Genomic DNA, 27,304 nt, shown 5'->3' on the forward strand with positions numbered 1-27,304 from the left:
TCGTCTGAGTCACCTTATAATTTGTATGTTTTTAAAAAGAGAAGCAGAAGTGGGTGATTGATGTAGTATCATTGCCACAGATACTACTACAACGGCGCACCAACACAAAGTTGGCGGCCCGTCGTCTGCCGAGCACAGCGCACTCTAGCGGGCTGTGCAGCTCGACGGAACTGGAGTGTGCCTCGTTCACTTCTTAGCTAGATTTCAACCTAGGCAGACGCACTTCCATAATCGGCCCTCAGCCAGTTCTGTGATGTTTGCCTTGATTCTCTGAGGAGGGCCCATGAGGCTTAGTCCCTGAGCATATGTTGGGTCAGTTATAGCCGTCGCTGCAATCCTACAAACTAATAAAGATAAGTAATTTTGATTGTACTATGTTTTTCTTGAATAATAATCCTTCTCTCTCACAGTGTGCCGTACAGCATATTATTGCAACCTGGACTCCTTCAGCTCCTATCAACTCGACCTCCTACTTATTTGCATTTAGCAACGAGCTGAAAACACCCACGCGTTTTGTGCCTCTAAACAGTTGTTGTTGTTGGGGTCTTCAGTCCTGAGACTGGTTTGATGCAGCTCTCCATGCTACTCTATCCTGTGCAAGCTTCATCATCTCCCAGTACCTACTGCAGCCTACATCCTACTGAATCTGCTTAGTGTATTCATCTCTTGGTCTCCCTCTACGATTTTTGCCCTCCACGCTGCCCTCCAATACTAAATAGGTGATGCCTCGATGTCTCAGAACATGTCCTACCAACCGATCCCTTCTTCTAGTCAAGTTGTGCCACAAGCTCCTCTTCTCCCCAGTTCTATTCAATACCTCCTCATTAGTTATGTGATCTACCCATCTAATCTTCAGCATTCTTCTGTAGCACCACATTTCGAAAGCTTCTATTCTCTTCTTGTCTAAACTATTTATCGTCCACGTTTCACTTTCATAATGGCTACACTCCATACAAATACTTTCAGAAACGACTTCCTGATATTTAAATCTATACTCGATGTTAACAAATTTTTCTTCTTCAGAAACGCTTTCCTTTCCATTGCCAGTTTACATTTTATATCCTCTCTACTTCGACCGTCATCAGTTACTTTGCTCCCCAAATAGCAAAACTCCTTTACTACTTTAAGTGTCTCATTTCGTAATGTAATTCCCTCAGCATCACCCGACTTAATTCGAATAAATGATATTCGCTACGATGACTTTTCGCACATCGATATCCTCATATTATTCGTTCTCACCATTTAGAACGAACGATTAACCGTCGTGAATTTCTGAACCTTCAGCTGTGGTACTGAGGGCGGCAGTGTGACTTACCTCAGTAGGACACTTCGCGGAGGCGGAAAAAAGAGAAAAGGAAAGCTTTTAGTTACTAGGATTCGGCGCCCGCCTGCCGCGGGATTCCTGGCAGGCACAAAAAGACGAAATAAAGCCGGGAGGCAGCCGGATGAAAGCAAAGTTATGCCTGCCGCCGCAATATCGGCCCGCGGCGGTCGGGCGTCGGCGGTAAGCGGCAGACGAGCCGGCGTGTCGCAGCCAGCAGCCGGGGCACGGAGAGGCTGCGGGATCCGGGCCGGGAGGAGACTGGCGGCGCGGCGGCCAATATCGCCGCGTTATGCCCCCTGCCGACAAAATACTCGCAGCCAGCCAGCCGCCTCGGCTGCTGCTGCTGCTGCTGCTGCTGCTGCCGCTAGCGTCTGACAACCACCGGCCCGCCACGATCCACGGCGGGACTGGCGCCCTCGACACGCCAGCGACGCGGTCGGAATTTAGGCCCACCGTTGCACCAAAGCACACTGTTCCCGCAGTTTCTCCGCAGACATTTAAGACAGCCGTATTTACTGTAGGAGATTAGTAAACAACATTCAAAACTAGTACTTTCTCTCTCCTAGTATTTCCCACTCCACTATCGTCTGTCCGATTACTGTAGTGACTGTAGAGCCAACACTGCTTTTTGGCATCTACACCACTGGCCATTAAAATTGCTATACCACGAAGGTGACGTGCTACAGACGCGAAATTTAACCGACAGGAAGAAGATGCTGTGATATGCAAGTGATTAGCTTTTCAGAGCATTCACACAAGGTTGGCGCCGGTGGCGACACCTTCAACGTGCTGACATGAGGAAAGTTTCCAACCGATTTCTCATACACAAACAGCAGTTGACCAGCGTTGCCTGGTGAGACGCTGTTGTGATGCCTCGTGTAAGGAGAAGAAATGCCTACCATCACGTTTCCGACTTTGATGAAGGTCGGATTGTAGCCTGTCGCGATTGCGGTTTATCGTATCCCGACATTGCTGCTCGCGTTGGTCGAGATCCAGTGACTGTTAGCAGAATATGGAATCGGTGGCTTCAGGAGGGCAATACGGAACGCCGTGCTGGAACCCAACGGCCTCGTATCACTAGCAGTCGAGGTGACAGGCATATTATACGCATGCCTGTAACGGATCGTGCAGCCACGTCTCGATCCCTGAGTCAACAGACGGGGACGTTTGCAAGACAACAACCATCTGCACGAACAGTTCGACGACGTTTGCAGCAGCATGGAATATCAGCTCGGAGACCGTGGCTGCGGCTACCCTTGACGCTGCATCACAGACAGGAGCGCTTGCAATGGTATACTCAACGACGAACCTGGGTGCACGAATGGCAAAACGTCATTTTTCCGGATGAATCCAGGTTCTGTTTACAGTATCATGATGGTCGCATCCGTGTTTGGCGACATCGCGGTGAACGCACATTGGAAGTGTGTATTCGTGATCGCCATACTGACGTATCACCCGGCGTGACGGTATGGGGTGCCATTGGTTACACGTCTCGGTCACCTCTTGTTCGCACTGACGGTACTTTGAACAGTGGACGTTACATATCAGATGTGTTACGACCCGTGGCTCTACCCTTCATTCAATCCCTGCGAAACCCTACATTTCAGCAGGATGATGCACGATCGCATGTTGCAGGTCCTGTACGGGCCTTTCTGGATACAGAAAATGTTCGACTGCTGCCCTGTCCAGCACATTCTCCACATCTCTCACCAATTGTAAACATCTGGTCAATGGTGGCCAAGCAACTGGCTCGTCACAATACGCCAGTCACTACTCTTGATGATCTGTGGTATCGTGTTGAAGCTGCATGGGTAGCTGTAACTGTACACGCCATCCAAGCTCAGTTTGACTCAATGGCCAGGCGTATCAAGGCCGTTATTACGGTCAGAGGTGGTTGTTCTGGGTGTTGATTCTCAGGATCTATGCACCCAAATTGCGTGAAAATATAATCACATGTCAGTTCTAGTATAATATATTTGTCCAACGAATACCCGTTTATCATCTGCATTTCTTCTTGGTGTAGCAGTTTTAATGGCCAGTAGTGTATGAAGAAATGCAGTCGGAGCTAATGCAAGAGGCCAGGTTAGCGGCTCAGGTCGGAGCTGATACAGCCACTCACAACTGGACCTTTTCTTTTCTTTTTTTTTTTCTTTTTTTTTTAAGTCATCAGTCTTGTGACTGTTTTGATGTAGCCCACCACGAATTCCTCTTCATCTCAGAATATCAGTTGTAGCCTACGTTGTCAGTTATTTACTGGATGTAATCCAATCTCTGTCTTCCTACACAGTTTTGAACCTCTATATCTCCCTCTAGTACCATGGAAGTTATTCCGTGATGTCTTAACAAATGTCCTACCTTCCTGTCGCTTCTTCTTGTCAGTGGTTTCCATATATTCCTTTCCTCGCCAATTCTGTGGAGAAGCTCCTCATTCGTACCTTATCAGTCCACCTTGCAACATTCATCTGTAGCACCATATCTGAAATGCTTCGATTCTCTTCTGTCACGTGTTTCCTACAATCAATGTTTCACTACCATGCAATGCTGTACTCCAAACGTACATTCTCAGAAATTTCTTCCTCAAATTAAGACCCTTGTTTGATACTAATCTCTATCTCTTCACCATAGATATTCTATTTGTCAATGCTAGTCTGCTTTTTATGTTGTCTTCACTCCGTCCATCATGGTTCATTTTACAAAATTGTTAATTCTTTCGTGCCCTCTTGTTGACAGACAGCCTGTTGGCTTCTGTCTCTGATTCTTCGCCCGATGTTTCTTTGATGATTTTCCTGAGATTACGCCAGCACGAGTGACTACCATTCTCAAAGCTTCACCTTCCATTGATGCTGGTGGTGAAGCTTTGTCAACGCCACCCACTAATAAAGAATGAGATTTTTCACTCTGCAGCGGAGTGTGCGCTGATATGAAACTTCCTGGCAGATTACAACTGTGTGCCGGACCGAGACTCGAACTCGGGACCTCCCCCAGGCTGTGGCTAAGCCATGTCTCCGCAATATCCTTTCTTCCAGGAGTGCTAGTTCTGCAAGATCCGCAGGAGGTCTTCTGTGAAGTTTGGAAGTTAGGAGACGGGGTACTGGCGGAATTGGAGCTGTAAGGACGGGTCGTTAGTCGTGCTTGGGTAGCTCAGTTGTAGAGCATTTGCCCGCGAAAGGCAAAGGTCCCGAGCTCGAGTCTCAGTCCGGCACACAGTTTTAATCTGCTAGGAAGTTCCACCTACTAATGCTGGCGAAAAGTCAAAAAAATCATGAAACAAACGTCGGAGGAAGAACCTGAGACAGAAGTCAACAGCCATATTGCCGTGTGTTATTTTGCTGCATAGGCAGCAGAATTTCCTAACTTAGTGCACTTTGTGATCTCCAATTCTGATGTTAAGTTTCTACCTCTTCTCATTTCTGCTACTTCCCATTACTTTCGTCTTTATTGGATCAACTCTCAGTCCATAACCTCTACTCATTACACTGTTCATTCTTTTCAGCAGATTCTGTGATACTTCTTCACTCTCATCGAGGATAGCTTTGTTATCAGCGAATATTACCATTGGTATCTTTCCAGCATGGACTGAACAGTAGGGGGGAAAGACTACATTCATGTGTGCACCATTTTTAATTCGAGTTCTTCGTTCTTGGTTCTTCAGGTCGTATTGTTCTTTCTTGGTTCTTCTGCTTACCGTATATCGTCCGACTTTCCCTGTAGCTTACTACTATTTTTCTCAGAATGTCGAACATCTTGCACCATTGTACATGGTCATGCGCTTTTTCCAGGTCGAAAATTCTATGAGCGTGTCTTGGTTTTTCTTCAGCCTTGCATCCATTATCAAAGGCAACGTCAGAACTGCCTCCCTAGAGCCTGAAATGATCGTCACCTAATACATTCTCAATTTCATTTTCTCTCCTTCTGAATATTATTCTCATCAGCAACTTGCATGCATGAGCTGTTAAGCTGATTGTGCCAGAATTCCGGGGCTACGTACTTATAAGGCAAGTCGTGTCTTCAAGAAGTCGTGTCGATTACTACGCGCTGCAACAGAACGGAAGCACCAAAGGCGCAAAACATTGATGCAGCAGGAAGACAGAATCACTGTGGCCTGGGAGACCTAGATGCTTCACAACGTCCGAGCCATCGTTTGTTGTGGCTTGTATGATAGAAATCGATGCAGTAGCAAAAACAAGGATGGGCCAAGTCCATATAAATACTCGTCATTTTTAGTCAAAGGTGTTGCATGAGTCAGCGCGTCTGGTCTCTGCGGCTGCTAGCTACTGCCCTGCCGCTGGGGCCGATGCTATGGACTTACCGCCCTCCAGCGGACAGGCAGCCTAGGGGGCTGCTGGAGCTGCTGCTGGCCTCCTACGCTGGTGGTCTAATGTTCGATCCTGGGGCCGGGAAGCAATTCAGCCGCCGTCTCTAGCGAAGGATTCTTGCGTGTCGTGTCGTGGGTGCAGACGTAGTAGGTACAAACAGGTTCCTTTAATAGACATTACGGCGCTAGTTAGTCACCGTGTCTATGTATAGGCTTGGTATTTCGTGGCTACAACTCATGTAGAGTCAATGTTTGCTGAATAAAGTCAGAAATTTTAAAACGATTTTCGTCGTTCACTACAAATTCCATTTTTTACCTTTCGTAATAACGGAGTTTTAACCACCTAGTCAGACTCCCTCTCATTAGGCCAATCGACTATTTCCGTTTTTCTCCAAACACTGTAGCCCAGTCCAAAGCAAAACTCACGTTTGAGATGCGACGCAACGTCCCAGAGCTCAGTTTGGTCATGAAGACCTGTGTCAGACGTTCCCTGAATTTTGGAAGGAAGATGACATCCTGTTTCTGTTTCATGGGCAGCTCTTCCACATGCTATGACCTCAAGCAGTTTCTTCTTGTCAAGCATGTGAAAAGTTTTGTGTGCGAGACACCTTTCAACACTGCCGAGGCTCACCTGCCAAGAATTCTCGTTGCCTCTGACATTACTCGATCAATACAAGGTTGTTAGAATGTGTATGACCAAACTTCGTGCAACAAGATTGTGCTTCAGTAGCAGCTGGGTATGCCACTTTAAACACCTCTCATGAACGTAGCACGCTGTGCCATCTATGCAGATAAATACAGTTGGTTTCACAAATATATTTATTTGTGTTCTTATCGTCTTCGAACTAATGGTGAATTTCTTATTTTATCACTTTCGCTTATGATTTCAGATTCTATGTGTTGAATCCTGCCTAGTCGTCGACAGTGGGGTGTCTAGAAAATCTGCTTTGTCGGATCGCTAGGCAATATTGAAACAAATCGTATTAATGAATTTTGTTTGCAGCGGAAATGATTATTATACATAACTTGGTATTTACATAGATGTGTTGCAAGCAAAGGGCGATAGACAAACTAAACAATGTCCTTCAGTATATACAATTCCCAAGTCGCTGGTTTTGAAGTGCCAAATCTTGATGCTGCAGTAGAAGTGGTCCGTGACCTGTCGGGCGCGGCACTTACGTTCTCTTCGCATAGAGGTCGCTGCTGTCGCGTTGTCGTCCTGGAGAGAGGTCGGTTAAGCCGTCGGCACACGGACCGTGCATTTGAGCGTTGAGCGTGCCGAGTTTCTGACGTCATAGCGTGGAATAGCACGCTCTAGAGTCTTTCCGAACGTGCAGAGCAATATCTGGCATGTCAGATCTTCTGAGTGTGCGCCTGAGCGTTGACCAATGAGATAGCACAACGCCACCTACGTCACACGCACGCCGTCTCCCTTCAGTACAGAGTGGTGAGGTGCCATATTGGCATTCATTTCAAGCCTATAAAGATGTATGCCGTTTCTGAGCACCAGCCAATTTAGAATCAGTGGAAAACCCGTTGTTAACTTTGTGATTCGTTCCAATAAAGTAATGAGAAACATAATATTCGTGGCAAAAGAATTATTGTAACTTGCGTATTATGAGAGTAGGCTATTTGAAGGCAGCGACACACTGAAGATCCACCCAAAACGCATTGTTCTTGGTACAATTTGTTATAATTAAATTTCAATTAGTAACATATTACGATTAAGGTTTTCAGGAGGCCGTAACATAGTATGAGTAGATTCAAGGATTGTGTTGTTGGTTTAGCGTAGTGAGTAACATCCCTATCCTATATAGAGTTGTTTGTTGGAGCGGTGGTTCGCGGCGTGGAATTTCCAAAAAAAATTTTCTAACATTCACGATTTTATTAGGTTCAAATGGCTCTGAACACTATGTGACTTAACATCTTAGGTCATCAGTCCCCTAGAACTTAGAACTACTTAAACCTAACCAACCTAAGGACATCACACACATCCATGCCCGAGGCAGGATTCGAACCTGCGACCGTAGCAGTCCCGCGGTTCCGGACTGCAGCGCCTAGAACCGCAAGACCACCGCGGCCGGCGTTTTTATTAGGTTCTCATACTTTATTATTAGTTTAATATAAGTATATACTATAATATTTGATGTTATGTAATTATAAGTTCAGCTTTTTTTTTTTTAGGAGTGACTTTGTTCGATTGGCTTAATCTACAGGACAGCTTGCGCTGGTTGTATAAAGATATTTTGCTCCTTTTTCTTTTACGCTTCGTAATTCACATGTTGCAAAGATTCTGCTACTGGGTAGGAACTGATCAAGTAAGACTGACCATGGGGTTTTACTAAAATGTGGGAATGATGAAACAATGTTTATCTTATGCGGAGAAGTATTCCAAATTTGTACCGCACTGTTTGTAATGGAACTTTTATAAGCCTGAGTCCTTATTGATTGGACATGGTACTTTACTTTTAGTGGACGATGGAGGAAATGTGCGTTTTAATAGAGCTAACGTGGGAATTTTACGCGCACCCGTTGAGTAAACTGTGTGATTTACGTACTAGAAACAAACCCTAAACTGCCGCTGGAGTGCGTTGCGATCGTTTATACCACGTTGAGGACCATATACCGTATGCACAAGTCACATCGTTCCTGAGCGTTCAGCAGCACGTTGCACTTGGCACGCTCAACGTTAACGTACGGCAGCACGGTCCGTGTGCTGACGGCTTTAGCGTGCAACTGGCTGGCGTCGTCTCACAGCTCTCTCTGCTCTTACGTTCCCGACTGGCGTGCGGGCGCTTGAGTTTACGCCGTAACACTATGGTTCCCTATTACTTATTCTCCCGCATCATCTCTGAATGTTTGTCCTACAATTAAGGAAACAACGTCTGTATGAAAAACACAAGGAAAAAGAAAACCAATGGAACAGGAACACAACCCTGCATCACGCGCTTACTAAGTCTGAAGAATCAGATCTGAAACTTTTCTAATTTGTTTTAAATCAAGTCACGTCGTGTTGATACTAGGACATAGCCTACTGGTTCATGGTTACTTGTTTCGAAAGTGACTACTGATGGGCATCTGCAATATTCCAAGTGATGTATAGTTATGTCTTTTCCACAGACAAAAGCTTTTATTTATTTTTTTCTTCTACCTGGCCCTTGCGGAACTTCGTACGCAAAGTGTTTTCAGAGTCTTACGTAACATGAAATCATCACGTACGCGATGGATTCACGATAAATAGGTGACTGGCGATGAACAGATGATCTGTCAGGCATGTGAGCCGTCTTCTAGAGCCGTCTTCTCCTGCCACGAGAGCCTTAAAACGGGCAGGGAGCGGGAACGTGTGGTGTATGAGGCTTTGCGGGTCATAAATAAAACATCGGGCTGTGCTTGGCAGGCATATTTGTTTCAGATTTCCATGCGCGGCGGGAGCGGCACGCGCAGAGATTACGAGCGGACAGCAGGTGCGGCTGCCGCCGCAGAGCCCGCGGTCGGCATTATTGAATCCGGCAGGGCGGGGGTGGGTTTGCGGTGGGGGTGGGGTCGGGGGTGAGGTCTGCGTGCCTGACTTATGAGCACCTCCGGCGGGCTGACCAGACACCTTCTGTCGCGGCCTCCTCTCGCTCTTCGTGCTTCCGGTATCACCTCTCCATTCAGTGTATCTCATGGCGCTGCTAAACTCCTGACATACATTTACAACAGCAGAACACTGTGAAGAGCGTGGCAGAGAGCATTTCCCATTGTACCAAATTTTAGGCTTCCTCTTTGTTCCATTCACGTATGGAGCATGGGTAGAGTAATTTTTTAAAGCCTCTGAGCTCGCTGTAGTTATTGTAGTCCTGTTTTCGCAGTCCTTGCGTGAGCGATTAGTTCCTGAAACTTTGTGAGCAGGCTGTCACGGGATAGTTGTTTATCTTCAGACATCTGTCAGCTCAGGTTTTCCAGCATTCCTGTCACGCACTCTCATGGATGAAACATACCTGTGACGATCTGTGTTGCCCTTTTCTGTAAATGTTCTGTATTCCCTCACCTTCCTCATCCCCTCCTCCGCAAAATCTCTGTAGTTCCGTTTGGTATGGGTCCTATGCACTTGAGGTACAGTTTGGGATGCCAACGGCCTTGCCGCAGTGGTAACACCGGTTTCCTTCAGATCACCGAAGTTAAGCACAGTCGGGCTGGGCTAGATCTTGGATGGGTGACCATCCGGTCTGCCAAGCGCTGTTGGCGAGCGGGGTGCACTCAGCGCTTGTGAGGCAAACTGAGGAGATACTTGATTCAGATGTAGCGGCTCCGGTCACGGAAACTGACATAGGGCTGGGAGTGCGTTGTGCTGACCACATGCCCCTCCATATCCGCATCCAGTGGTGCCTGTGGGCTGAGGATGACACGGCGGACGGTCGGTACCGTTGGGCCTTCCAAGGCCTGTTCGGACCGAGTTTACTGTAGTACAATTTGGGATGTATCTCACGAGTGTTTTGTAAGAAATCTCCCAGTACCCTATCAATGAACCGAAGTCTGCTTTACCTACGATCAAGCCATTGAATATCTCTACAAATTTTCATATCAAGGTATTTGGATGAGATGACTTTTCCATTTGTGTCTATCTTTTTCGATTTTTCGGGCGCTCAACGCCCTGTTCCATTTGTGTTTAAGTGATATTGTAGGACAGGATCCCACGTTTCTGTTTTCTGTGAAATGTACAGTTTTAAATATTCAGCATTTACAGAAAGTTGCCACTCGTCTCCCTGCTTTTAAATCTTATCAACATCTGACTGAATATTTATACATCTTTTCTCGGAAATTACTTAATTATGGATAACTGCATCATCTGCATAAAGCCTGAGTTAACCATTGATATTGTCTACAAAGTCACTAACTTACAACTCAAACAACGAGGGTCGCAATACATTTACCCGGGGCACGCCTCGAGTTACTCCTACTTCTGTCGATGAGTCTCCATCCAAGATAACATGCTGCATTCTCCCTACTGATAAATCCTCATCCAACCACAAATGCTGTTTGATATACTGTGTAATCGTCCATTTGTTAATAAACGATTGTGTGGTGCAATTTTCGGAAGTCAGGAAATACTGCATCTATCTAGTTGCTTCGATGTATAGGTTTCGGGATGTCATGTGAGGATAAGCGCGAGTTGCGTTTTTCATGACACATGTTTTCGGAATCGATGCTTATTGGGATGAAGGCGGTTGTTCTGATCAAGATAACGCATTGTGTTTAAACTAAGACTTCTGCAACAGATGGACATCAGTGGAACTAGATGGTAACTATATCGATAGTTTCAAAATCATACCATTTGCTGAAGTTCTTCTGTGAAAGACCCTGCACGCGTTGAAGACGGTACGGATACGTGAGTTGTCCTTGGAATATCCTTCCAATATCACGGGCTAACTGACGCGTCTTGTGCTAAATGTACTTCGTGCGTGCTTTATAACCAGGTGGACGCGCAAGAGTTGACCATCTTGATCCAGTATTTTTGATGCTATGGATCGCGCATCAGCAACGCCACATTGAACGCTGCAGAGGTCAGATGAATGGGCTGTCCCCTGTCTGGAAGCACGTTCCGAAACACCCTTTAAACATAATGCCCATAACCACTTGTATGGCCATACATTAAAAATCATATCTTCCTGCTCATGAAATGAATATTCTGCTATGGTTAACTGGAACTCTTGGTAGGTGGACTAATTCAGTAGCCGGCCGGTGTGGCCGAGCAGTTCTAGGCGCTTCAATCTGAAACCGCGGGACCGCTATGGTCGCAGGTTAGAATCCTGCCTAGGACATGGATGTGTGTGATGTCCTTAGGTTAGTTAGGTTTAAGTATTCTAAGTTCTGGGGGACTGACGACCTCAGATGTTAAGTCGCATAGTGCTCAGAGCCATTTGAACCATTTGAACTAATTCAGTGCTGCTACATAAGTCACACACTCAGGCCTCAAATTTACGCAAGCATCAAATATAAACGTGTCACCGTAATAACATAATGCCATTGCGGATACATTTAATGCATCAACAAAGTGACTAGTTCGATTTATCACCAGCGTATGCAACAGAATGAACTATGATTATTGGTGACAAACTAAGTTTGTTGAATTTCACCTTCAATGCATTGATCTTAAATTTACATTGTATCTCAAAAACTAAGGATTTTGGGACATTATTTACACTGACTTTATTTCTTGTTTTGGAGTGAGGGGTATGCCCTCGAAATATGTAATGGTAATTGCGAGAAATCGTGTGGATTGCGTGACAGTTCAATAAGTTTATTATCCACGTATGAGTACCTATCAGTGACAATTTGACATCTTATTTTTGTTGATGTCCACCAGTGTCATCTCAGTCGTTCTTATGTTCTTCTATTTCGAATTGTTTACTGTGTCAGCAATGTATCTACATGAATAAAAACATCCATTGTGAACATTTTCGTAGTTTATTTTTCAACTCGTGAATAATTTTGTTGGATACTTGCTACATTTATTTATGTAAATATGTTCAAGGACGTGCTGAAAAGTACTGTCTCCGAATTTTCTACGTGAAAGATTTGTAAGCTTTATAAATAAAAGAAACGTTAATAACATTTTTCATCTGTATTGTTCATGTCCACATATTTGCAGCCCTTTGCCACTAGATGGCTCCGACCTGTAGCGTGTAACATAGCGGTGTGTAACATAACTATGTCGGTCTGCGAGAAACAGTTCGTCCACATATCGAGCATCCTATCCTTTAGCATGACACTGCTTTCTCCAAAACTTAAAGAACACCTTCGAGGACTTCACTTTGACAATATTTAATCGGTGCAAGCAGAGGTGAGGCTGTGGCTCCGTCTACAGGGTGAAATATTCGCCGGCCGCGGTGGTCTCGCGGTTAAGGCGCTCAGTCCGGAACCGCGCGACTGCTACGGTCGCAGGTTCGAATCCTGCCTCGGGCATGGATGTGTGTCATGTCCTTAGATTAGTTAGGTTTAAGTAGTTCTAAGTTATAGGGGACTGATGACCACAGAAGTTAAGTCCCATAGTGCTCAGAGCCATTTGAACCATTTTTTAAATATTCTACAGTGACCACATCAACAAACTTGTCTCTCGTTCTGAGAAATGTGTTCCTCGCCAGAATGTGTCGGGAAATAAATGTGTAGACGTGAAGAATAAGGATGTGGGATGTTAATAACTTTTGTTTTATAGAAACCTTTAAAGCGTTTTTCAAATGAAAATTTAGGATGCACTGATTTTGAGCACGCCCTCGTAATTTGCGATGATTACGTTAGAAAGTAACTCCAATAATCCTATTACTGTTATAACTAATCACGTATTTTAAAAGTGTCTGACTCATTTATATACAAAATGAAATTTTTATGATGTCTCTCGCTTTTTAACATGAGGCGAATGCCATGATAGATCAAGCCCTATTTTCAACCAGTTCTTAGTCTGCACTGAGTTTGGAAGATATTGACGGGCTCTTTGAATCCGGGGTTGCGATATTGCACTTGGCTTGAAGAGCGAGGACGCAGTGTAGAAGACGGGTAAGGCTGAATGCAATGCATGCAATCCGCAATTTTATACTGCACCATGTAGCTCGCGTTTCACAACCTTTGCAGCGAACGCTGTTCAGTAGAGCTCAATGTTATGCCACCCGCAACCCTCAAAGCGAACGAAAGTTGGTCTTCAAAAACGAAATAACAAACAAAACGTTGTATTTCATTTCGAGTGTCCACACCAACGACAAAGCGAAAGGGAATAACATGAGCGTGAAAATTCGCAGTAGATTCCGATTTGATATTCTGTTGATGTCGCCGGCACGGAGAGCGCGGCGGAAGCAAATAAAACAGCGACGGCCAATTTGTAAGGGAATGAGAGTGAACAATGAAAGCGCCATCAATCAATCAGGCCGGCTCAGATCCATATTTCAGGCGCGCCGCGGCGAAAGAGCGGAGCCGTCAGTCTTGTCCCGCTCTTACGGAAGGGGGCGAGGCGGTGCGTATCTGTTGCTAGCAAACCAGGGAAAGCGTCGGACAGCTAAGAGAACGGACAAATTGTTATTATTTCGACAGGCTGTATTCGAATGAATCGTATAACGTTACAATATTTTCGTCCTAATGGCACTGAATGTCTGCAGATTTCTTCGATAGTTTCGTGGTTGCTGCTATAAAAATTGTCATCCTTCGTTTCTGTAGCATATGGCGAACTTTGACAAAATGAAGTGAGATCTATACATGCGCGATGAGAGGTGCGAGGTAGGCTGACTGAAACTTCTCATAGTAAAATGCGTGTGTTTAGGAACTTCGCATCCGCATGTAACTCCCAAAATGAAGTATCTCTCACTACAAACTTTCATATGAATCTCTCTAACTTCAGTTCATTATTTCGTTGCTTGTTTGGTTGATTGGTTTGTTGGGGGAAGGAGACCAGACAGCGAGGTCATCGGTCTGATCAGATTAGGGAAGGATGGGGAAGGAAGTCGGCCGTGCCCTTTGAAAGGAACCATCCCGGCATTTGCCTGGAGCGATTTAGGGAAATCACGGAAAACCTAAATCAGGATGGCCGGACGCGGGATTGAACCGTCGTCCTCCCGAATGCGAGTCCAGTGTCTAGCTTGTTTGGTTATCATTACATTGTTTTATTGTATTATATTTACATTAAATATGTTTTCTTTGGTGCTGTGTAATTTATTTGTTGCTTTCATCAAGCCGACAGATTTATCTATGTTGTAACGAGATAGTGATCTACGTCCATGTCACGTCTTCTTTGTAATCTTACGTCTAGCTTGACTGAGCTGTGTTTTCTAATAAAGATCGAGATCCTATATCCACCTGCTACGTCATACCTAAACAGGAGGTTAAATGAGGTGTCAGATTAATACCAGGATATATACACATAGATACTCTACGCTTTGCTGATGACCAAATAATTATTCAGAAAATAAAATGACCTTCAGTTTGTGATACACTGCCTGTGTCATGTATGTAAGGATACAATCCCTCATTTCGTTTAGTAAACTGTACTATTGTTTGAAGTGAATATAGAAGTCAGAATAGAGAAAGGGCGATTATAATGATGAGACCAGTGATGGAAATCGGCGAAGCCTGTGTTGCAGGCCTGTCTGCAACATGATGATGCGTGACCGTGGTAAGATGATTAATCAGTTTTGTGTCAGAATTAACTTTGCAGTAAAAAAACGCTCACGAATCGGATCAGATTTTGTTAACATGTAATTAAATGAAGAAAGGTTCAGTTTCTGGAATGTGCTGTGACTATTTAAGGCGTGACAATGGCCGCCAATCCATTGCACCATCGTATTAAGACGACCAACAACGAGTATTTGCTGAAAAAATATTAAGAATTACAAAATGCAGACAAGGAGTAAACTGCATAATACAAATCAATAGGATAAAAATTTAAATTATTCCAGCTCAGTTTATCGAAATTACCATCGTGAGACACAACCTCTTACTTCATCCGGCCACTAAGCCGCCTATGACAGAAGAGAACAGTACAAGACAATGCTGAGACACTTAACATTTTTCATATAACAAAATAATATCGTAAATAAGTCACAGAACTTCGCTGAGATCAGCGGGGTGTGATAATACTAACTGTGGAATTACAAGGACTACCATCTAAAACTTTCGGTAAGAAACTAAAATAATAGCCTTCAAAGGGGAATTTTCGTCCGTTTCAAAATAGTTCGGACGAGAAGAGGAAACCAGTTTACAAACATCTTGAAGCACTAAGGAATCGTCAATTTGATAACGGAGGGAAGTGTGTGCCTTGACAGAGACGAGAGGGGGGTGGATGTGGCAGGGCGTTTTGGAGACTAAAGCCAGACTAGAGTTAGAAAGTGCAAATACAGGATGACGCAATAGTCCGTTATCATTTGAAAATTCAATACTTCACGGAATAATGTAGCTAGAGAGGCGAAAATAGACACACAAGCTTGAAATAAGTAATGTTTTATGAAAACCGAAAAAAGTGCACAATATGACCAACAGATGGCGCTTTATAAAGGGCTATTACAAATGATTGAAGCGATTTCATAAATTCACTGTAGCTCCATTCATTGACATATGGTCACGACACACTACAGATATGTAGAAAAACTCGTAAAGTTTTGTTCGGCTGAAGCCGCACTTCAGGTTTCTGCCGCCAGAGCGCTCGAGAGCGCAGTGAGACAAAATGGCGACAGGAGCCGAGAAAGCGTATGTCGTGCTTGAAATGCACTCACATCAGTCAGTCATAAGAGTGCAACGACACTTCAGGACGAAGTTCAACAAAGATCCACCAACTGCTAACTCCATTCGGCGATGGTATGCGCAGTTTAAAGCTTCTGGATGCCTCTGTAAGGGGAAATCAACGGGTCGGCCTGCAGTGAACGAAGAAACGGTTGAACGCGTGCGGGCAAGTTTCACGCGTAGCCCGCGGAAGTCGACGAATAAAGCAAGCAGGGAGCTAAACGTACCACAGCCGACGGTTTGGAAAATGTTACGGAAAAGGCTAAAGCAGAAGCCTTACCGTTTACAATTGCTACAAGCACTGACACCCGATGACAAAGTCAAACGCTTTGAATTTTCGGCGTGGCTGCAACAGCTCATGGAAGAGGATGCGTTCAGTGCGAAACTTATTTTCAGTGATGAAGCAACATTTTTTCTTAATGGTGAAGTGAACAGACACAATGTGCAAATCTGGGCGGTAGAGAATCCTCACGCATTCGTGCAGCAAATTCTCAATTCACCAAAAGTTAACGTGTTTTGTGCAATCTCACGGTTTAAAGTTTACAGCCCCTTTCTCTTCTGCGAAAAAAACGTTACAGGACACGTGTATCTGGACATGCTGGAAAATTGGCTCATGCCACAACTGGAGACCGACAGCGCCGACTTCATCTTTCAACAGGATGGTGCTCCACCGCACTTCCATCATGATGTTCGGCATTTCTTAAACAGGAGATTGGAAAACCGATGGATCGGTCGTGGTGGAGATCATGATCAGCAATTCATGTCATGGCCTCCACGCTCTCCCGACTTAACCCCATGCGATTTCTTTCTGTGGGGTTATGTGAAAGATTCAGTGTTTAAACCACCTCTACCAAGAAACGTGCCAGAACTGCGAGCTCGCATCAACGATGCTTTCGAACTCATTAATGGGGACATGCTGCGCCGAGTGTGGGAGGAACTTGATTATCGACTTGATGTCTGCCGAATCACTAAAGGGGCACATATCGAACATTTGTGAATGCCTAAAAAAACTTTTCGAGTTTTTGTATGTGTGTGCAAAGCATTGTGAAAATATCTCAAATAATAAAGTTATTGTAGAGCTGTGAAATCGCTTCAATCATTTGTAATAACCCTGTATATAGAGTAGCAATGATTAGCATAACAACTGATTTTTAGCTAAGAAAATGTTCTTCATAGCAAATGCTGTACATGTAGGCTGTCATTCATCAACAATACCTGTAGACGAAAGACAATGTTGTGAACAGCACTGTACAGCGTATTAGTAGGTACGGTGAGAAACTGCTGTCGGATGTTGTATTTTAAGAGCCGTGATGTGGTCGGACGATCTCGGTAGACTTGCGACATCAGGTAACCCGACAACCAGCAATCACACGGATTGAGGTCTGGGAACCTGGGAGACTAAAAACGATGGCAGAGGTGGCTCAGCACGCAATCCTCACCAAATGATGTCCGCGAGGGATTTTTCACACGTGTAGCAGTATGGGGTGGAGCACCATCCTGCGTAACGGGTATTTATCAGCCAGGCTGGGGATGATGTAATCCTGCAACGTGTCGGCCTACCTCGCACCAGTCTCGCTGACGGTTTGAAATGCAGCGCTGTTCATTTCCTCGAAGATTGCGCCAACTGTTGGCCGGTTTTTGCAGTCGCTTTTGGTTTCAATAAAATACCGTGTCATTTCAGGCACCTGTGTCAAGTTTTACCTCTCTACCTACATTATTCCGTAAATTAGTGTACTTTCAAATATTTACGGATTTCTGCGTCACCCTGTAGATATAGGTTGCAGTAGACACGCAGAGATGAAGATTCTTGCACAGAATCGACTACTACAGACAGCTGCATCAAACCAGTCTTCGGAATGAATTTATTATACGCAAGAACGTATTTATTGTTAAAGAATACAAATACTTCATGCCAACGAAGCGGTAATATGCTTGTCGTTAGTGATACCGTAGGAGTTAAACGCAAGCTACATCTACGTGATTACTCTGCTATTCACAATAAAGTGCCTGGCAGAGGGTTCAATGAACCACATTCGTGCTGTCTCTCTACCATTCCACTCTCGAACGGCACGCGGGAAAAACGAGCCGTGCGGGCCCTGACTTCTCTCGTTTTATCGTGATGATTGTTTCTCCCTATGTAGGTGGGTGCCAACAGAATGTTTTCGCAATCGGAGGAGAAAACTGCTGATTGAAATTTCATGAGAAGATCCCGTCGCAACGAAAAACGCAGTTGTTTTAATGGTTGCCACTCCAATTCACGTATCATGTCTGTGACACTGTCTCCCCTATTTCGCGATAATACAAAACGACCTGCCCTTCTTTGTACTTTTTTATGTGATCCGTCAGTCGCACCTGATGCGGATCCCACACCGCACAGCAGTACTCCAGAATAGGGCGGACAAGCGTAGTGTAAGCAGTCTCTTTGGTAGGCCTGTTGCACCCTCTAAGTGTTCTGCCAATGAATCGCAGTATTTGGTTTGCTCTACTCACAATATTATCTATGTGATCGTTCCAATTTAGGTTATTTGTAATTGTAATCCCTAAGTATTTAGTTGAATTTACAGCCGTCAGATTTGTGTGAGTTATCGCGTAATCGAAATTTAGCTGATTTCTTTTAGTACTCATGTGAATAACTTCGCACTTTTCTTTATTCAGGGTCAATTCCCCCTTTTCGCACCATACAGATATCTTATCTAAATCATTTTGCAAGTCGTTTTGATTATCTGATGACTTTAGAAGACGGTAAATGACAGCATCATCTGCAAACAATCTAAGACGGCTACTCAGATTGCCCGTATGTCGTTAACATACATCAGGAACAATAGAGGGCCTATAACACTTTTTTGGGGGACGCCGGATATTACTTGTGTTTTACTCGATGACTTTCCCTCTATTACTACGAACTGTGACCTTTCTGACAGGAAACCACGAATCCAGTCGCACAACTGAGGCGATACTCCGTAGGCACGCAGTTTGATTAGAACACGCTTCTGAGGAACGGTGTCGAAAGCCTTCTGGAAATCGAAAAATTTGACACCCCCTGTCGATAGCACTTATTACTTCATGAGTATAAAGAGCTATTTGTGTTTCACAAGAACGATATTTTCTGAATCCGTGCTGACTATATGTCAATAAATCGGTTTCTTTGAGGTACTTCATAATGTTCGAATACGGTATATGTTCTAAAACCCTACTGAAAATCGACGTTAGTGATTAAGGTCTGTAATTCAGTGGATTACTCGTACTTCCCTTGAGTATTGGTGTGACTTGAGCAATTTTCCAGTATTTAGGTACGTATATTTCTGTGAGCGAGTGGTTGTATATAATTGCTAAATATGGAGCTATTTTATCAGCATACTCGGAGAGGAACCTGACTGGTATACAATCTGGACCAGAGGCCTTGCCTTTATTAAGTGATTTAAGCTGCTTCGTTACACAGAGGATATGTACTTCTACGTTTCTTATCTTGGCAGTTGTTCTCGATTGGAATTCAGGAATATTTACTTCGTCTTCTTTGGTGAAGGAGTTTCGGAAAAACGTGTTTAATAACTCTGCTTTAGTGGCACTGTCATCAGTGACTTCACCGTTGTTATCGCGCAGTGAAGGTATAGATTGTGTCTTGCCACTGGTGTACTTTATGTATGACTAAAATATCTTTGGGCTTTGTGCCAGATTTCGAGACAGAATTTCGTTGTGGAAATTATTAAAAGCATCTCGCATTGAAGTACGCGACGTATTTCCAACTTCTGTAAAACTTTGCCAATCTTGGGGATTTTGCGTTCTTTTAAATTTGGCATGCTTTTTTCGTTGCTTCTGCAACAAAGATCTGACCCGTTTTGTGTACCACGGGGGATCAGTACCATCACTTCTCTATGACATAAAAGTTTTCTGTGCGTCGTACTGCGTCAAAGCGTAAACATCTTTACTGGAGAAACCAGAGTGGGGACGTGCTGTTGTCTATTGCTTCTTGCATTGTGTACTATGGTTGGTGCTTATCGGCGAATGAGGCGTGGGCCCCTGTTTTCCTCTTACTGAGCGCAAGTGGCAATTACTCGCAGGTAGGGCCCACGTCAGGCGTTGTTGGTGCGGCTTATTGGATTCTGAGGGCTGGCAGCCAGGATGGGGCAAGCTTGTATCCATCGTCTCTGTTCACGTTGTAAAGATGTTTTTATTATTTCTATGGCATCTCTGATCTTGCGTTGCGTCAAAGCTGGTTGCTTGGCCAGTACACCAGTTTCGTCACACATGGTTTCCTTGTCGCAATCTTGTCGGTGTTCGGCCACTGCAGACTTCCTGTGCTGCCCCAGACGAATGTAACAGTCGCATTTTCGGTTGTGCATTGCTATCGGTGTACCGGTCTCACTTCTAACAGGAGGAAGACAGGAGCCCACGCCTCGTTCACCGATGAGGACCAAACATACAAACCGTGCAATGAGAAAGAGACAACACGTAATTTGGACCTGTAATTCCGCCCACCGTCGTAACCTATTATAATAAGTTCCCACTCCTTCCACCTCTAGTGACCAATCACGACGACGACCTTTCGAAATTATGACGTAACGTCATGCTCAGTAAATGGAAATGACAAAATATAAGCGTCTCTCCACAGCTAAAGCACGTCAGTAGACCCAGAAGAAGGCCACAGTAAACGTGGCCGAAACGTTGGTTCTCCAGCAAAGTTTTTTCATTATGACGCGGTACGATACTCAGAAAACTTTTGTGTCAGCCGACTCTGGCCGCGGTAACCTACGAAGCTTGTCTAGTCTGCATCGAACTAACAGCCATTCAACCTGTCTGACGTCAGTTCCCAATAATTAAAGGTAGATACCATGCAGAAGTGGAATACTAACGCGTTCGTTAAAGGTACAAATTACATGTCAGTCTGGCCCGTGCGAAACAAGTATGTCGGTTTAATTAAATGAATGAGAACACTAACGTATATTTTACTTCGCTTTTTCGACGGCCAGGAAGTTCCTCCAGATTGTAAAGAGTGAGAGAGAAAGAGGGGGGGGGGGGGGAGGGAGGAAGAGAGAGAAGAACCGTAGCATGCCTGGCAGGACCGAAATTACAAAGCGACGCGCCAAATCAGCGAACGCACAAAGCACACATTAGTGCCGGGGAGCTTTGTGCAGTGTGATGAGAAGGCCGCATAATGATAAGCTTCAATTCAATGCCGCACGCCGCTGCCGACGGACTCTTGCCATTGTCTCAATGTGGGTTTTGTACAACAAATTTTTGTTACGTGCTGTACACTGCTGAAAAGAGCTCTAAAACACACACACACACACACACACACACACACACACACACACACACACACAACGAAATCGATATTCACGCTTCCGTTTTAACAGACTGGGATGGTCCACACAAAATTAAAATCTAATCAACCAGCACAAACTTGAGGTTAAGGTCACGCTAGAACTCTTTCCTTGTTCGTTGCACATATCAAAATACACATATCAAAAACACACCAAAGAAGAAGGAGGACACCTTCCCATTGTTGAACAGCCGAACTGATGTTTCTCCGGTTCTGGAACCACAATACAACCCACTGCGAAACGTTCCACCCTACGCTTTCTCAAAATTTGGCGAAACAATAGTTTGATATTAATCTATATAATTCATCACGCATGAAATATGAGCTAAAGGAATTGACAAACAATCATACATCAAAGAGAACAGTACCAATAATGGAACCTCATATAGACAGGGAACACGAATCTAAAGGTTTACTCGCGACTGAAATAAAATACTGCTCCGGTGCAAGTAGGATCGCGCGCTGAGGGTCCCGTACAAACTTAATTTTGTATAGAAGGTAATTTTTTTCCACCGTGTACAAACTCTTGCGATTGACCGATGAGAGGATACGAAACAAAAAAGGTCTAATGAACTTATGTAGGGAAATGCCATGGTTTCAATACTAGAGACAATTTATTCGTCACACATACGCGCTGTACCATGCTGCCACAGTTACAATATGCACGGTTTCCTCCGAGGGTGGTACTGTTCCTCGTACGGCATGCTCTTGTGTCCTCTCCTGCCATAGTAATTGGTAATTTTGGGTCCAATTCACTTCTGTTACTGACTCACCTTGTAGTGGATGTGATGCAGCGTTGTACACAATGGTTTCGTATTCGAATCGAGAGCTTGCCGGCATGGTGTTTACTCATGGAAAGGTAAATGGTGACGTGCAGCAAGGAGACCTATCCCCGTCGACAAGAACCACAACATTCAATGTTTACAACTGTCTTTCGCCGTTTGTCTGAGACAGGGTCGTTTCAGGGAGCAGGAAATCATGAAGGACGTCCCCGAAATGTTCGGACACCAGGCTTGGAGGAAAATGGGATTAACACTGTGGAAGGCGGCCGTTGTGTCAGTGCCAGGCAGTTGGTCCGCCAGAACAGAGCAAGCCAGAAGACCATCTGGAACATTCTGCATGACAATTGTTACTATCCTTATCAATTACTTTGTGTGCGGGGCTTACTATGGACAGACTTTCCACATAGGGAGCTATTTTGGCACTGGTTTCTTCATCAGGCAACTACGATCCCGGGATTTGTTCATCCATCCTATTCACCGATTAGGCCACCTTTACGCGGAGTTGTATCTTCAACTCTCGTAACAATCGTCTGTGGAATAGTATGCAGAAGTCCCATGGTATGGTGGCAGCTGATCTTCAGCATCGGTGCAGCCGGAATGTGTGGGCCAGATTAGTTGGGAGCCGTATTTTGGGAACAGTCCTCCTTTCATGTCCCTTAGCAGGTCGGAGTTATCGGCGTTTCTTGCCGATGACTTTTCCTCCCCTGCCTGAAGAAGTGCCATTGACGATTCGATGGGTTATGTGGCTGCTACATGATGGTGCTCCAGCCCACTTCACCGATAACGTTCTGACGCTTCTCAATCGTGTTTTCCCCAGTCAATTGATGGGACAAGGGGGTCTAGTTCCATGGCTGCTCGTTCATCGTATCTCAATTCTTGCGATTTCTGCTAATGGGGCCATCTCAGAAGTATCGTGTGTGCAGATGCCCATTCCAGAAGTTGAGACCTTGGAGCAGCGTATTCATGCTGCCTTTGACACTGTTCGGATGCAGCCTGGCTGATGTGAACGTGTGAGACAGAACTTGTTACGGCGCTTACACGCATGCGTTGATTCACTTGGAAACCATATTCAACACACACTGTAACTGTGGCTGCATGGTACAGCGCGTATCAGATCGCATTCTTTGTAACAGTGTACGGTTGAATAAATGGTCTCTAGCATGGAAACCATGCATTTACGGACATAAGTTCATCGTTCCGTATCCTCTCATCGATCAGTCCCAAGAGTTTGTACACTGTGGAAAAAATAAACCAGTGTAGATAATTCATCGATTCTGGAAATCAAGAATCTCGACAATTTTTTCTTGTTATCGACATTGATACTGGCAAAATGTTGGTCCCAGGGATTTCAAGATTTACGAGAATATTTTAAGTTCAATAATATAAATGTAATATAAAGTCACGCAGGAGGCAGATGACTATTGTTATTATTATCACCAGCTCTTTGTTCAGGCTGTTTGGGTCGCAAAGGTAAAAGATTTCTGAAAAGGAACGATTTTATTGCTCACATGACGCCTTTCGGAATTCATCCATCATCAGATATCCAGAAGAAGACTAGTTTGCATGTTTGTTTCACATACAACTTGAAACTCCATATCTGCGTACAGTAATCGCTCATGGATATCAGGTGACGGATAAATATCGAAACGCATCATCTGAGAAATGAAGTTATTCCTCGCCTGAGGTCTGATGTTGCCATTACGAAGCATCAACCTGAATGCAGAACTGCTGTCTGTTTTAATTTCAAGTATTACGTCGGACAACAAATGAAAAAAGAATTATTTTTTCATGTTATGTGATAACAAATTATCAATTTTCGGATTTTTTGTTTTACTTGTACTATGAAACCTAGCTTCTTGATAAACATCGTGATTCTAGGTCAACGGCAAGTACGTATTGGTTGTGGTGAGTGAGTTTGCGAGTACATGTGACGTAAGTGACCGTGTCTTGTGATTGCAGTGACATAGAAGCTTCAGTGTTTTACATCGCCAAGGGACCATACGCCTCAGTATGCGTTTAAATTTCAACTTGATATATCCACCCAATTCTGAGAAAAAGGCTTTTTAACAGTCGGACAGACAGTCAGTCAGTCTGACGGACAACAAAATGATCCTATAAGGGTTCCGTTTGTACCAACACTTTCTGAGTGCAGCATGTACGTAATTTTACAATGTAACCTTTTCTCTATTTTACTTTGTTATGTATCCAACTGTTTGATCAGTTGTGCCCATGAGCAGTAGCGAAGACGGAAATGACCTCCGAACTGCTATGATGAAAATCTTATAATTGCGAAACTCAATATTAAATGAAATTTAGATTAACGTCTTTCCTGTTAAGTTTATTGATTTCAAGTTTTCATGATAGCTTGGTCAAATTAGTTCAACTTATGGAAATGAATAAAGTTTAACTCTCTTTGCTTTTAGTTGTGGAGCTTCCTCTATTAAAGGTGAAATAAAGGTTTGTGAAATTTGTTTCAAATTAGATTTTTGGCGGACTCGTACCTTACACTCACTTCAGTCCCAGCTAATAGTTTCATCACTCTCAAAATATTATTTCGTGTTTGGTCTATAAGGGTATATCTTTTAATTTTCTTCAAAAATTTCATTTCCCCAACTGTATTCTTCTTCTGTCTTTCGTAGATAATGTCCAAGCTTCGCTTCCTTACATAGGGGTGTGTTGCAGTGACAACGTGTTGACTATTGCATTGTTAACGTTGAGGCTTTAGGAAGCCAGCGAGGGCACTCTTAAGACAAGAACCAGAGACAAAATGCAGAGGGCTAACGCATTTCTTAGCGTTTAGGTCACATGAGGTTTGCAGACGCTCCGGCAGCTGTCCCAGGGCAGAAATTTGAGCTCAGAGAATTTGCTGAAAGCTCCATACACCGTTTAGACCAGTGGTTCCCAACCTGGGGGTAACTACCGCTTGAAGGGTAAAGTGAAATTTTCTGAGGGCTAAAAACTAAACGATTCGGTTCTGTTTCAGTTATGAAACTAAATTATTTTTAAAAATCATTACTATTTTCACAATTTTGTAAGACTCAAATATGGATTATATAAGTTATCAGTAATTACCTTTGGCCGGCCGAGGTGGCCGAGCGGTTCTAGGCGCTACAGTCTGGAACAGCGTGACCGCTACGGCCGCAGGTTCGAATCCTGCCTCGGGCAGGGATGTGTGTGATGTCCTTAGGTTAGTTAGGTTTAAGTAGTTCTAAGTTCTAGGGGACTGATGACCTCAGAAGTCTCATAGTGCTCAGAGCCATTTGAACCAAGTAATTACCTTTTCTCAGTTAGTAACCTTAATGAGGTGGAGACTACAGGTTCCTCCATAGTCCACCCACAACACACATATGTTATGCTTTCTCCCGTACATCGCTGATGATAAAAGTGAGACATATGCGTAACAATGCTAAATGCCGCAAGAAAATGACTTCTCCAAGTTGTAGATAGTACCTGTAGTAGTCCAGAGATTGCTTCATTACTCTATTCAAAGTGGATAAATGAGTTAATTGGCAGCAGAACACAGCAGTAACTACATAAGGGCTGCTATAGTGCTGTACAGAGTATTATTATTATTGTTATTGTTATTGTTATTGTTATTATTATTATTAGAGTGGTTAGACACAAAGTATTAACCTCAAGTCGTGCAATTTCTGCCAGTTCAGAAGTAAGTAGCGCTGCAGTGAAGTGATTTACGAACAGTAAGTATACCGCATACATTTGAACTAGTTTGGTTTTAAATGGGGTTGCGGTGTGCAGGTCAAGCAAGTGCCGCAATGGTGTGGAGTAATGCAGGGAAGCGTGTTTTATAACAAGTGTGTACTCTCCCCGTGGATAATTAGCTTTCTTTACTGAGAATTAGTTGTGGCGGGTTGCACTTGCGATGCACGACGAATTCTTTCGTCATTCATTCCAACGCACACACACACACCCACACACACACACACACACACACACTAAATATCATTCATCTTCTTTCATCATTTTAAAAATAAAAGTGTTCCAAGAAAAGCCTTTCATTCTACAGTTTATTTAGGTGGTGAAATTGGTTATAATGGGGTGGACGGGGGAGGGGAAGTGAGTGGCAACAGATGGCAGAGGATAGGGCGAGGAGGACTGGGGTACTAGGTAATGTCTGATTGCACTCAGGGGTAATGGTCTAAGAAAGATTGGAAAACAGAGGTCTGTACACTGTTGTAAGATGTCCCTTTAGAGGCGTGTCTTAATATATGCAGCAAGCTTAACACTTGCTCCTGAGAACAGCAACGTCAATAGATTCATAAAGGTTAGGAGTTAGATGGGATATGAATAAAACTGTTGGAACAGCGGTCCTCACTTCAGAGAGAGAGAGAGAGAGAGAGAGAGAGAGAGAGAGAGAGAGAGAGGTGCCTAGTCACACGTCAGACTGGCCGAAGCCTATAAAATGCCGGCGTTGACTTGGCGGGCAGACATTGAGACGCCCGCTCCTTGTCGCTCGACGCCAGTCTCAAGTAAGCTCCATTTTACGTCTTGCTTTTTCACTTGCAGTGCTGTTCAAATCTTTGTACTTTACGATGCAGCTATCGATTGTTACTTCTCTAAGTTCTCACCCCATGGCCTCAGACATTGGCTCCTTTTGTACCAACAATCAAATTGTTTACTTTTTCTAATACTTAGAGCTATCCCTCTTTGTAGTAGTTAGTCTGAATGAAAAAAAAAAAAAAAAAAGACAGTGGTTTCAGATCCTTGAGGTCCTTGAGTCTCCCGCAAGTACCCTTATCGAGTTCCAAAATCCGCACATCTCGTAGTTGCCCTCTGACAGTGTTTGGCGCTGATCCGAGCAATCACCTATCATCACTTGAAGTTTGTCTTTCTCCATTTGCTCCTGACCGCTCGGAAATTACAGCACCTGGATCTCCCTTTAAGCTTCCTCTATCCTAAGCCAGGACACGACAGGTGGCTATTAATTTATAAAATTTTGTCTTTCTAATCTTCGTTGTCTTGCCACCAAGCGTTCCGTGTACTGTACCACACATTATGGTTCAAATGGCTCTGATCACTATGGGACTTAACTTCAGAGGTCATCAGTCCCCTAGAACTTAGAACTACTTAAACCTAACTTAAGGACGTCACACACATTCATGCCCGAGGCAGGATTCGAACCTGCGACCGTAGCGGTCGCGCGGTTCTACACTGTAGCGCCTAGAACCGCTCGGCCACACCGGCCGGTGACCGCATATTATCTGAAACTTGTATGGTTCATTACTGACGTAACTTTGATTGATAGCAAATATTGTAGCCTAACAAGTGAAATGTGTGACATCTTTTCGTTTAGTAGGCCATTCAAC

The 27,304-nt window shown here is 44.1% G+C and overlaps 1 protein-coding gene and 1 pseudogene across 2 annotated transcripts in view; both read left to right on the forward strand.

Moving 5' to 3' along the window:
- LOC126455702 (probable inactive tRNA-specific adenosine deaminase-like protein 3) overlaps nucleotides 1-27,304 on the forward strand; it is a 531,452-nt gene that overhangs the window by 367,032 nt on the left and 137,116 nt on the right. The gene's annotated exons all lie outside the window — the stretch shown is intronic.
- On the forward strand, nucleotides 9,749-9,866 carry LOC126459657 (5S ribosomal RNA; annotated as a pseudogene).

Source organism: Schistocerca serialis, chromosome 2, assembly GCF_023864345.2.
Source record: "Schistocerca serialis cubense isolate TAMUIC-IGC-003099 chromosome 2, iqSchSeri2.2, whole genome shotgun sequence".
Lineage (NCBI taxonomy): Eukaryota > Metazoa > Arthropoda > Insecta > Orthoptera > Acrididae > Schistocerca > Schistocerca serialis.